Raw genomic sequence first — 10,745 nt, 5'->3', positions numbered from 1 at the left:
TAAATGATTTTCGATAACTAGTATTTCTTATAGTGATATTAACTGTTTTTGTAATATGTTATTTAAATTATTTATATATTAAATTATACGTATTTATAGTTTTTAAAAGCTAATATTATGAAAATATTTGATTAGACAATTTAAATAAGATCTCAATTGACTATATTCATAACTGACTCGAAATTTATTATCTAAATCGTTTGAATAATCATTTTCTACTAATTCTTAATTTCTTCAATTTAATTTATAATTATTAATTATTGAACTCATCCAACTTTACTAAATTCCTAAAATCTTATTTCAACTAATTATTCCTTTCTCAATTAATTTCAAAATTTTATTTTATTAAACTCTAAATCGATTGAATTTTCGATTCAATTTTCGAATTCTGTATTACTTCAATTTATTTCCTTTGACATGTCTGATTTTTCAAATTAATTTGAATACGAAACTTTACGATTTATTAAAAATTTAAGTTTAAAAATGCTTATTTCTTAATTAATTTCATTAATGATTATTTTAATGACTTTGACACTTTTATTTGAACTATTCTACACTAATATTTTTATATATTTATTATTAACTTTAAATTATGTTTTAAAGCTAGTTTTTGCAACTAAACTAATCCTAATTACCTAAGATAACCTTAGTCAAACCTACCCAAATAATTTATATTTGCCTACTTACATAAGTTATGCAATTGGACAAAACCAAATCAAACACCCTCAAGGGCCTCAACCAAGTAGATATGGAAATTGGATGTAAGATTTGGGCTATATTGATGCAATTTTGTTTTCATCCAACTCCTTACCTCTTTGTCCCTAAATTTCATCTTTATATACTTGTTTATATCTAGCGATGGCGACGGAGTAGGTTACCCGGAACCGAACCCGTCTCAAACCACTTGGAAACCGTCCCGAAACCGAAACCGTTCGCGACAAGTTCGAACCGGCCCGAACCGCGAAACGTTTGAAACCGCCGGAAAAACTGCTGGAATCGGGCCAAAGAACTGCGAGCCGGTTCACCCGGACCAACAGGTCCAAGGAACCGCCCCGGAACTGAGAATCGGACCAACTCCTTCTTTTTATCAAATATTTTAATAACGATGACAAGCAATGAATTTCACTAATAATCAAGTAATCAACAAAGGTACGTCCGCATTATTACAGTATTTTTATATTATATTTAAAGGAAAAAAATAATGGAACTGATGGTCCGACCAGGGAGTTGGAATCGCCGGAACCGCCTCATGAACCGCCAAGGAACCGTTTGGAACCACCCGGAACCGGAACCAAAACCGAAAACGTTCCAATCAGGTTCCATATGGAACCAAAACTGGGTGGAACCGGAACGGAACCGGCTCAACCTGGACCGTGGCCATCACTACTTATATCCTACTTCCTCCATTTTCTTTTGTTCTTTTCATTTACTTTTAGCACAGTTTTCAAAGCAAATGTTAAGCATTAATATCTCTAATACCCATCATAAAACACTATAAAAATATATAATAAAAAAGTATACATCAAGGCGAATCTAAAGAAATCGCACATGAATATATTTTATATTCTATATATGTCTCAAAAACCTTAATTCAATTTCTCTCCTCTTAAAAAGGAACGTTTTAAGTGGAAGAACATTAGAAGCGGAGGGAATAACATCTAAAGAAAGATAAATGGAGTCAAAAATCATCTTGCACAAACCCATCTTAGCCGTGTAATTTAGGCCATTTACTTTTCTACATTCATCCTAATTTAAAATTTCTAATATTTATTACTTGAAGAAATTTAAGATGATGGATCTTAGAACATTCTTTTACTAGCTTAAATCATCATAATTTTGGAGCATTGTTGGGTAATTAAAAAATCATCATTTTAGAGTTGGGTATTTATTTTAGATTCATCTTACTTGGAGCATGGAGTTTGGAGTACTTGATTTTTGGAATATTATCTTGGAGGATCTTATTCTTATTATAAATCTAACTATTATTTAGTACTAATTCTTGGTGTTAGTATGATATAATTTCTTACCGTACTCTTTATATGAAATTTTACAGTATATTTACTTTATAATATACAATATAAAATATGTTTAGTATGTTTAAGTAGGAAGTTAGGTTATTGAATTATGATTAAAATGATATTAAGTATATTTATGCTAAAAATATTTTTAGTATGTTAATTAGTAATTTTTGAACTTGTTTAGGAAATTGGGTGAAAAAATTAATATTCTCATGATATCAAGTATTAATTTTTTGTGATATATTAGAAATGTTAATATATTTAAGAATGTTTAAGTTAGAATTATTGTTAATACGTTTATGCTAGCTATCCTTTAAGCTAGTTTATAAAGTTGCGTGTTAACATTTTTTTTTTAAGTATGGTTAGGCTAAGAATGTTGTTACTATACTTTGTTTTTATATTAAAACTTATTCTTAAATTTATAGTAAACTTAAAAGGTATTGTGTAATTGTTTCTATTTTTTTAAGTGATTATGTTAATTATTTAAATTCAAAATTTTCAATGATGAATTAAATTAAGTTGTTTTCAAGTGAAAAAGGCCCAAAATACTCATAGGCTATTTGACCACTATCATATTAAATAAAAAGTTTTATTTACTATTTAATTATAATAAGCTATTGTATTGATAATAATAATAATAATATAACAAGTTAAAAAGATATTTTTGAGGAATTTTATAAGTTATTAAATATTGAAGTGTTTTTCTTGAATATATGAGATTTCATAATAAAACGTATTTAATTTATTCAGAATTAATAAGATGATGTCAAGAAAATATTTATCTGGAAGTAAAAAAAACTAGTAAAAAGACAACAAACAGAAGAATTTTTGGAGAGACAAAAAGGGGCTATAGATAAGTTTGTATTTTATAATACAAGTTCACATGAAGTTCCTGAAGATTTGTCTGATGAAGGTCACGATGAGAATGTTGAAAATAACAATGTAGAGAATGCAAAAAATACATATAATTTTGAAGATAATGAATCCCCAGTTGAGGCTCAAATTGATTTTTATGATCAAAGTAATTGGCCTGATAATCTTGATCATAAAACAAGAAACTTATTAGTTGAAAAAGGACCTATAAGGAAACTTGATCTTGTGTTTCCACTTGATTATAAGTCACGACATTTTAGTTAAAGCATGGAAAGTGGTTAGTTTAATCAAAAAATGCAAATAAAGTGTATTGTTTTCCTTCCAAATTGTTTAGTTCCAATGTTGTCATCAAGTAATTTCTAGCAAGGATTGGGTTCAATGATTGGAAACATCTCAGCGAGAGGGTCAAGAATCATGAATATAGTCCCGTATACATGACTAATATGAGTTCTTGGAAGGAATTATGTATTAGGTTGGAGAAAAAAGAAACAATTGATAGTGAATTGCAACAAGAAATTATAAGAGAGAAAAACGTTGGAGAGAAGTTTTGAAAAGAATAATTTGTGGTATGGAATTTTTAGCTAAATATAATTTGCCATTTCGTGGTACTAATGCGAAACTTTATGTAGAAGGTGTAAATATGACCCAGTAATGCAAGAACATAGTCGAGAAATCAAAATGGAGAGATTTAGCATCACTATCTTGGCCACAGAATTCAAGATGAATTAATTTCTCTTTTCGCACATAGTATGAAGAACTCAATACTGAAGATTATTAAGAAGGCAAAGTATTTTTCTGTGATTCTTGATTATACCCTAGATGTAAACCATACTGAACAAATAAATCTTATTATTCAATGTGTGAATATGTCAAATCCCAAAATAATAGTGGAAGAGTACTTTTTAGAGTATAATACGTTTGGTTTTGGACTTTTTAATGAATTATTGTAGGTATTAAAGTCACTTGATCTTAATGTGCTTGATGTGAGGGGTCAAGATTATGATAATAGTTCGATCATGAAAGGCATACACCAAGGGGTTTAAAAGAGGCTTCTCAAGCTAAACCCTAAAGTTTTAAATATACCTTGTGCATGTCATAGTTTAAATCTTACCGTATGTGATATAGCACAATCTTGTGTGAAAGCTACTTTATTTTTTGGAATTGTGCAAAGTATATACATATAATTCTGTAACTCTCCTGGATTGATTGTGAAATCATTGTCTATCACACGTTAGGAGAGCCGGATTAGAGGTGTAAAAGCTATTAAATTTCATGCCCCTCAAATAAGGATTGATTTATTAAACATGCATAGTTCCAAGGATGATTAGGGGATAAAGAGTAATGCTGGACTTTTGGCCAAATCAATAAATAAATTCGAGTTTTTTCTTTGCATTGTTATTTGGGTATGATGTTTTATTCTATATTGACATGGTGAGTAAGAAACTGCAATCGATTTAAGAGTTCAACTGTTCCTAGTTTGATTCATGCCAAACTATTGCTTCCGAAATGGAGATTGAGCCTGATTTTCTAACCAAGCTGCAATATAAGTCTATCACATTCACTGGCATTTCTCTTAAAGTTTGATTTTGGGCTTAGTACATTAGTCATCAAAGGCACATATTCAAATCAAGTAAAATAATTGTAGGATATACACGACATATCTGTCTTACTGATTGGGTTATCACATGTTTGTCTAAGCCCTCATAATTTTGATGTCTAAGGGCAAGAAATTGCGACCTTTGTTTGTCGGTACTTGTGGTATCAATGACATTGAATGATATAATTTAGCATTAGGCTCTTGGCTATTCTCTCAATGTTCATTCACTTGCTTCTTTTTATCAGTTCGTAATATTAATTAGAGCATCATTAAAATTGACTTCTTTTTTATTTTTTCTCTTTTTTAAAATGTCATCTTTCAACCTATAATTCTTATAACAATAATCTCTTTTTATACCTTGTTATCTTAACTGGCTCTCTTACTTTCTCTATTTCACCATATTTTTTCTCCTTTTATTTATATTTATTTTCATTATAACTATTTCTTGATCAACAAGATCCATTTTATTTTTAGTAATTAAACTAACTTTTTATAATGGAAAAAAAATAATGTAGATTTTTTGAATTCATGTATTTTTAACATTTGGAAGATTTTTATTTGTTTATTTAATAAAGGAAAGAAATAGAAAATTAGCATAGAAAATAATGTTCTTTTAAAATGTTTTAAAAAATATCAAAATTAATTTTATTTCATAGATCTCGAAAAATATAAACAAAGATATAATTTATTTTTAAAGTTTATTTTTGAGTGAAAATAACTATTTACAAAATAAAATGGATGAATTTTTGAAAGAATGAATGGACGACACAAGACCACAAGGATTCTAAAAATTTGCACGATAGACTGCAACAGACATATGGCGCTGATCAATACGTGGTCTTGTGGAGTGATATGTTGAACGTTTGACATGTAGCAAGCTTTAACAACTTTTTGTTTTTTGAGATCTAATTTTTTGCTGCAATCTGGTCATCGTTCAATTTCTTTCTTTAACCTTTTGGACAAATGACCTCTTTTAGGTCATTTTTAACAAGGAAAAATAAAAAATCGCGGTCATAACATTATTTGACTGTTTGTACAATCAATTATCCAAAATCAAAGTAAAAAGTCATTTATAAATTACCATTATAATTGTGTTTGATTATTAAATATGAGCATAATGAACATAGTCTAATTTTCAACATGAACATAAAATTGTGTTGATATGTTTATTAAATTTAAACAAAAATTTTAAATACTTAATACAAACAATATTGTAATGCGAATATCCATCTTTATCTGGTAAAAAACTATTTAGCATGGGTATTGGATACTAAAATTGTTAATGGGCATGTCACGGGTCAGATTTGGCTAAAACAATTATCATTAGTTTTCTATTGAAGTTGTTTCACCGTGAGACGACTTCTCGTACAAGTGAAAATTTAGTTTTCATTGTTTTTTTTTATGTTTTTTTAACTAATGGGCTTTTTGTATGGACCTGTCTCACGGAGCGAAGGTCCCGTACAAGATGGGTTGTTGTGTTTTAACTACAACAAAAATTAACCTTTCTCAACCTTAATTAGCCGACCAAGTTAAAAATTTGGGAGGATACTCAGGATGAACCATGTTAGGTGGTCTAATCCCTTTTTGAACCCATATTTGGTTAACATGTTCACATAGCTCAAAAGGCAAGGTGTTCTTGATAATATAATTGTCCTTACGCCTGTAAGAACATGCAAACTTTAGGTGTCCTTTTTTGCAACAATAGAAGCAAGAAGGCACACGTCTATATTTAATTGCACTTTTAAAAAAGGTGGTAGGACTCTTGTAGTTATGTTTAGCATTGTTATAACCTATACTACGACTATCATTTGATCCTTTTTGGTGAGTAAGCATTTTCCCAAACTTAAATTTGGAATCATTCAACTTACTTAAGGTTTGTTGATTTTTCTCAAACTCATACCTCAAAATCTTGAGTTCGGCCTCATGATCATAATTTTTATTCTGGAGTTCAATGAGTTATTTCATTTGACTAATATTCTGTCCTTTCATGACCTTGACAGTCTTTTCAAATTTTATTCTTTCAGCCTTAAACGTATCATTTTTCTTTATAAGGTTTTCACAATCTTCGGCATAGTGATGTATGCTATCTTCTAATATGTTCTTTTTGACCTTTGAGATTTGTTCAATTTAAAACATATCGAAAAGAGCTTTAACCAATTCATCTTTAGAGCAAGAATTAAGAAAATCTAATACCTCTTTAGAGTTGTCTTCTTCTTCGTCCTCTATATCACTATTAGCCGTAAGACACAATAAGCTTGTCTATCCTCATTTTCCGATTCACTTGACCCCTCAGAGTCATTACATTTTGCAACCATTACTTGTTTCTTTTGTTTTTTTATAATGTTCTTTCTTCTTTTTAGGGCATTCTTTCACGACATGCTCTGTAGATCCACATTCAAAAACTCTCTCGGATTGCATATTGAGCTTGGAGGCCTCTTGATACCTCCATGGTACAAAATTACTAGTTGATGTTCTATTCGGGCTAACCAAAACACCATTTAAGCAATTGGTATTGCTCGTGCTCAAGAGAAGAGGCAAAAGAAATAGCCGAATAAACTTCCATTCGGTCGAATAAACATGTACATTCGGTCGAATGGCCGTTGCTACCCAAAAATAACTTCACCAAAGTTGCTGGAATAGGCGAATGGGGCATCATTTGGGCGAAGGGTTCTCAAAACAGCTTTCGATTTGTTGCAAAAATCGAGATTCGGGCAAATGGACAATTTATTTGAGCGAAAGGCCTTGATTTCTACGGAAATGTTATCTATTCTCAAGCTAAACTCAAGGGCCTTTTTAGGCATTCAAGGCTCATTTGTTTAGAGGGTATATATACCCCATTTTCTATAGAAACCCTCATCTCTCTTAGCCTTCAATACATTCTCTAGTATAGTTTGTTTAATCTTAAACTTTTGAGTTCAATTATGGCATTTATTGTTTTGCTTTACATTTATTGCTTACCGAGAATAGTTACTACATCCATCTCTTACTCTTGTTAGTTTCATATAATGCTTATTATTATCATTATAGTTGTTGCCTGGTTAATTATCATTGCTTTATATACTTTAATTATGTGTGAGTAGTTCTCTTTGGGGTTTGATAACTAAAACCCTAGGAAAGGCTACGTTCTTCATTGTTTAGGATTAAAGAAAAGTTAACAATATTTGGTTTCTAAAACCCGATACGAATCTTGTTCAGCAACTCCGTTGGAGACATATGACGATTATAAGTCATTCGTTGTGATTTGTGGAATCACAAACTTCCTCTCGTATTCTTAGGAATCTAGACTAGTTATTGTTGGATTTTCTCGAACCTAATATATCTTCTTTTAAAATGACCTTCCTAGGGTGAATCTAATCTTAATTCTTCTGGTTTCTTTCCTTTGATTTACATCGTTATTTAATCTTGCTTGTTATTTTTTTGTCATTAGTTTTAGATTCACTTTAACTCACAAAACCTTTTTATATTGAGACACAGAATTTATTGTTACCCTTTGTCCTCGTTGTTCAATCCCCTACCCCACTATACTTGTGTAGTGCGCAGGCTATTATAAAAATTTTTTGGTGTAGGGTTTTACATAACGACTGTGAAAACTCTTTATCACACATTTAGTTATTTTTTAGGCTTCTTCAAGATTTTGTCAATCCTTTAAAGTGCTTTTATAAAAATTGCAATAATCAAGTGTTTTTATATTTATTCTTCTAAGTTATTTACTTAATTAAAACTAATTCAAATCATGAATAATTAGTAAATCGATTTTAGATTTCATAAAATCAAAACCTTTCAAAACTTCTAGAATCCATCTTTCCTATAATGTAGGAACATTTAACAACACATCCATAAACTTAGAAAAACTTCCACACATTTAGGAAAGCTTACATTCAACGCAAAGACTCTTGTTAACAAAGTAATTCAACTATCTTAATTAGCAAGTATTCTAACTTATTTCAAGACTAAAAGTATGTAGTCAAAATTTGATTATTACTTATTCCAATTTATTTAACTCATAAAACACACAACTAATTTTAGCTTAGGTTATTTTTAGACTAATAATCATGTTATGATTAAATTATCATTTACATCTATTTATACTAAATATGATTTTAGACCAATTAAATATAAATACTTAATTTCATGATTAATTAATTTAATATAAATTTTGAATATCATCACTGAAAGGACTTGAGTCTGCAGTGTAAATCATAGAAGAGGAGGAAAATGGTATAAAAATCACTCCTTTTGTCTCGCTTATTTAGCATTATTTACTATCTCACTTATTTTACATTATTTTTATTTTGGGACATTAGCTGACCACTTCCTTTTTATCTCATCCATACATGTAAAGTCTCTTAATTTCTTTGACACAATTTATTTTCAATTTTCATTTATTATCAAATATCTATATATTTCTTAAAAGACATTTGATTTCTCTTTGCCACTAATTCAAAGGAATTGAGTAGTATACTTTAAAGTGGAGTAAAAAAAATATGTTTATTTTTAAATTATTATAATATGAATATACTTATTATAAACTGTTAACGTTAAAATTTCAACTTGATAACAATAATATATAATTATATTATTGTTTAAAAATAATAATACTTCTATATCTTAATATTAAGAACTTTGTCTTTGCATGAGTTCCTATACTAATATATAAAAGTTGATAGGAGTTCGAATACTCTCTAGAGGGGGGTGAATAAAGAGTATGCTCGTTTAAAATTTTTGTCTAGAAGGTTAGCTCAAAAGTTTGGGTGACCTTTCAAAACTGTTTTCTGGAACAGTTTTAGGTCGATTAATAAATCTATAACGTATGTGCGAAAATGAACTTAAACAATAACACACGATATCTTAATGAGGTTCGGCTCTAAACAGCCTACTCCCCGCCTATGGGTTCTCTTCCAACCTGTAGGATTCAACGCCTTTTATTAATGAACTTTAGTATCAATTTAAATTGTCATCTTATTTATAGGAAAGCCTATAATTAATATAGCTTAATTTCAAAACAACTAATTTAAATTCAAATATTCAAATATAAACCGTATAATAAACTTTAAATTACATACATTTTGTTTATTTAAAATTAAACACAAACGTGTAATTTAAACAAATATTAAAATATCTTGAGCACACGTTTATTTTAAAACTCAAATTTCAAATACAAATATAATTCAAGTTATTTCAACGTCTTGAACATTTATTTATTTAATTCAAATATAATCTTATTCAAAAGCTTAAATTTAAATTCAAAATTTAAATATAATTATTTCTAAATTATCTTAAGTCACTTGATTTAATCTCAATTAAATATATTTCGGACTTAAATAATTTGTCAATTAATCAATTAATATTTAATATGATTTTGGACTTACTTAAACAACTAATTGTAATTACTAATTTATTGTTTAACTTAATATGTGTTTTGGATTATCATCACTTAAGAGAATTAATTCTTCAATATATAATTTTAAAAAACATTGTATTTCAAGAACTTTTATGTCATAAAAGTAAATTTATTTTCTTACTTACTACATTTTAATACTTAGGATTCTACTATTTATTAATAGTAATACAAATACTTTACATAAATATTTTGTTGAGAAAGCATCAGAAGGATATTCATACATTAAATTAATAGATTATGACAAGCAATTATGGGAATAATTAGAAAGAAAAATATTATATATAATATATTATATCATCTAAAATTTCCCAACATTTTGAATTTCATCTTGATGTTGAACCCAAAACTCCCCGATCATATGTCAAAATCATTTCATTGGCAAAAGAATTGTTTGTCATTTAAGCCTTCACATCTAAACAAATCACTCACAACTCTTTAACCCTTTCTAAAAAGCTTTTACATCATATTCTTGTCCACTATGTCATCTTAAAGGTAGCTCTGACGATCTTGTCACATACTACCAATCATAATGCATAATTGCTTACCAGCATTACTTGGATCATTCCATTCTCAAATTACTCTTTTTCTTATTCACTGGGGAAGTAACTCTAGAAATATAAACCTCCCATATGAAAATGTACGTACCATTATCTTCAAACACTTTGAAATAAGTTTTGATGATGTTAACGCTTTAAAAACTGTCCCAAAATACACCTTAGTCTCTTTTTGTAACTGCCTCGAATTATGAAGACAAACACTAGTTGGAATTTAGTATTAATCAAGCGGAACTTTACTTTTATCAATACAATTATGGGGTTACTAAAAGGTCAAACCAATATCCAACTATAATACTTGA

The sequence above is a fragment of the Amaranthus tricolor genome, chromosome 5, assembly GCF_026212465.1.
Source record: "Amaranthus tricolor cultivar Red isolate AtriRed21 chromosome 5, ASM2621246v1, whole genome shotgun sequence".
Taxonomy (NCBI): Eukaryota; Viridiplantae; Streptophyta; class Magnoliopsida; order Caryophyllales; family Amaranthaceae; genus Amaranthus; species Amaranthus tricolor.
This window is presented reverse-complemented; position numbering follows the sequence as displayed.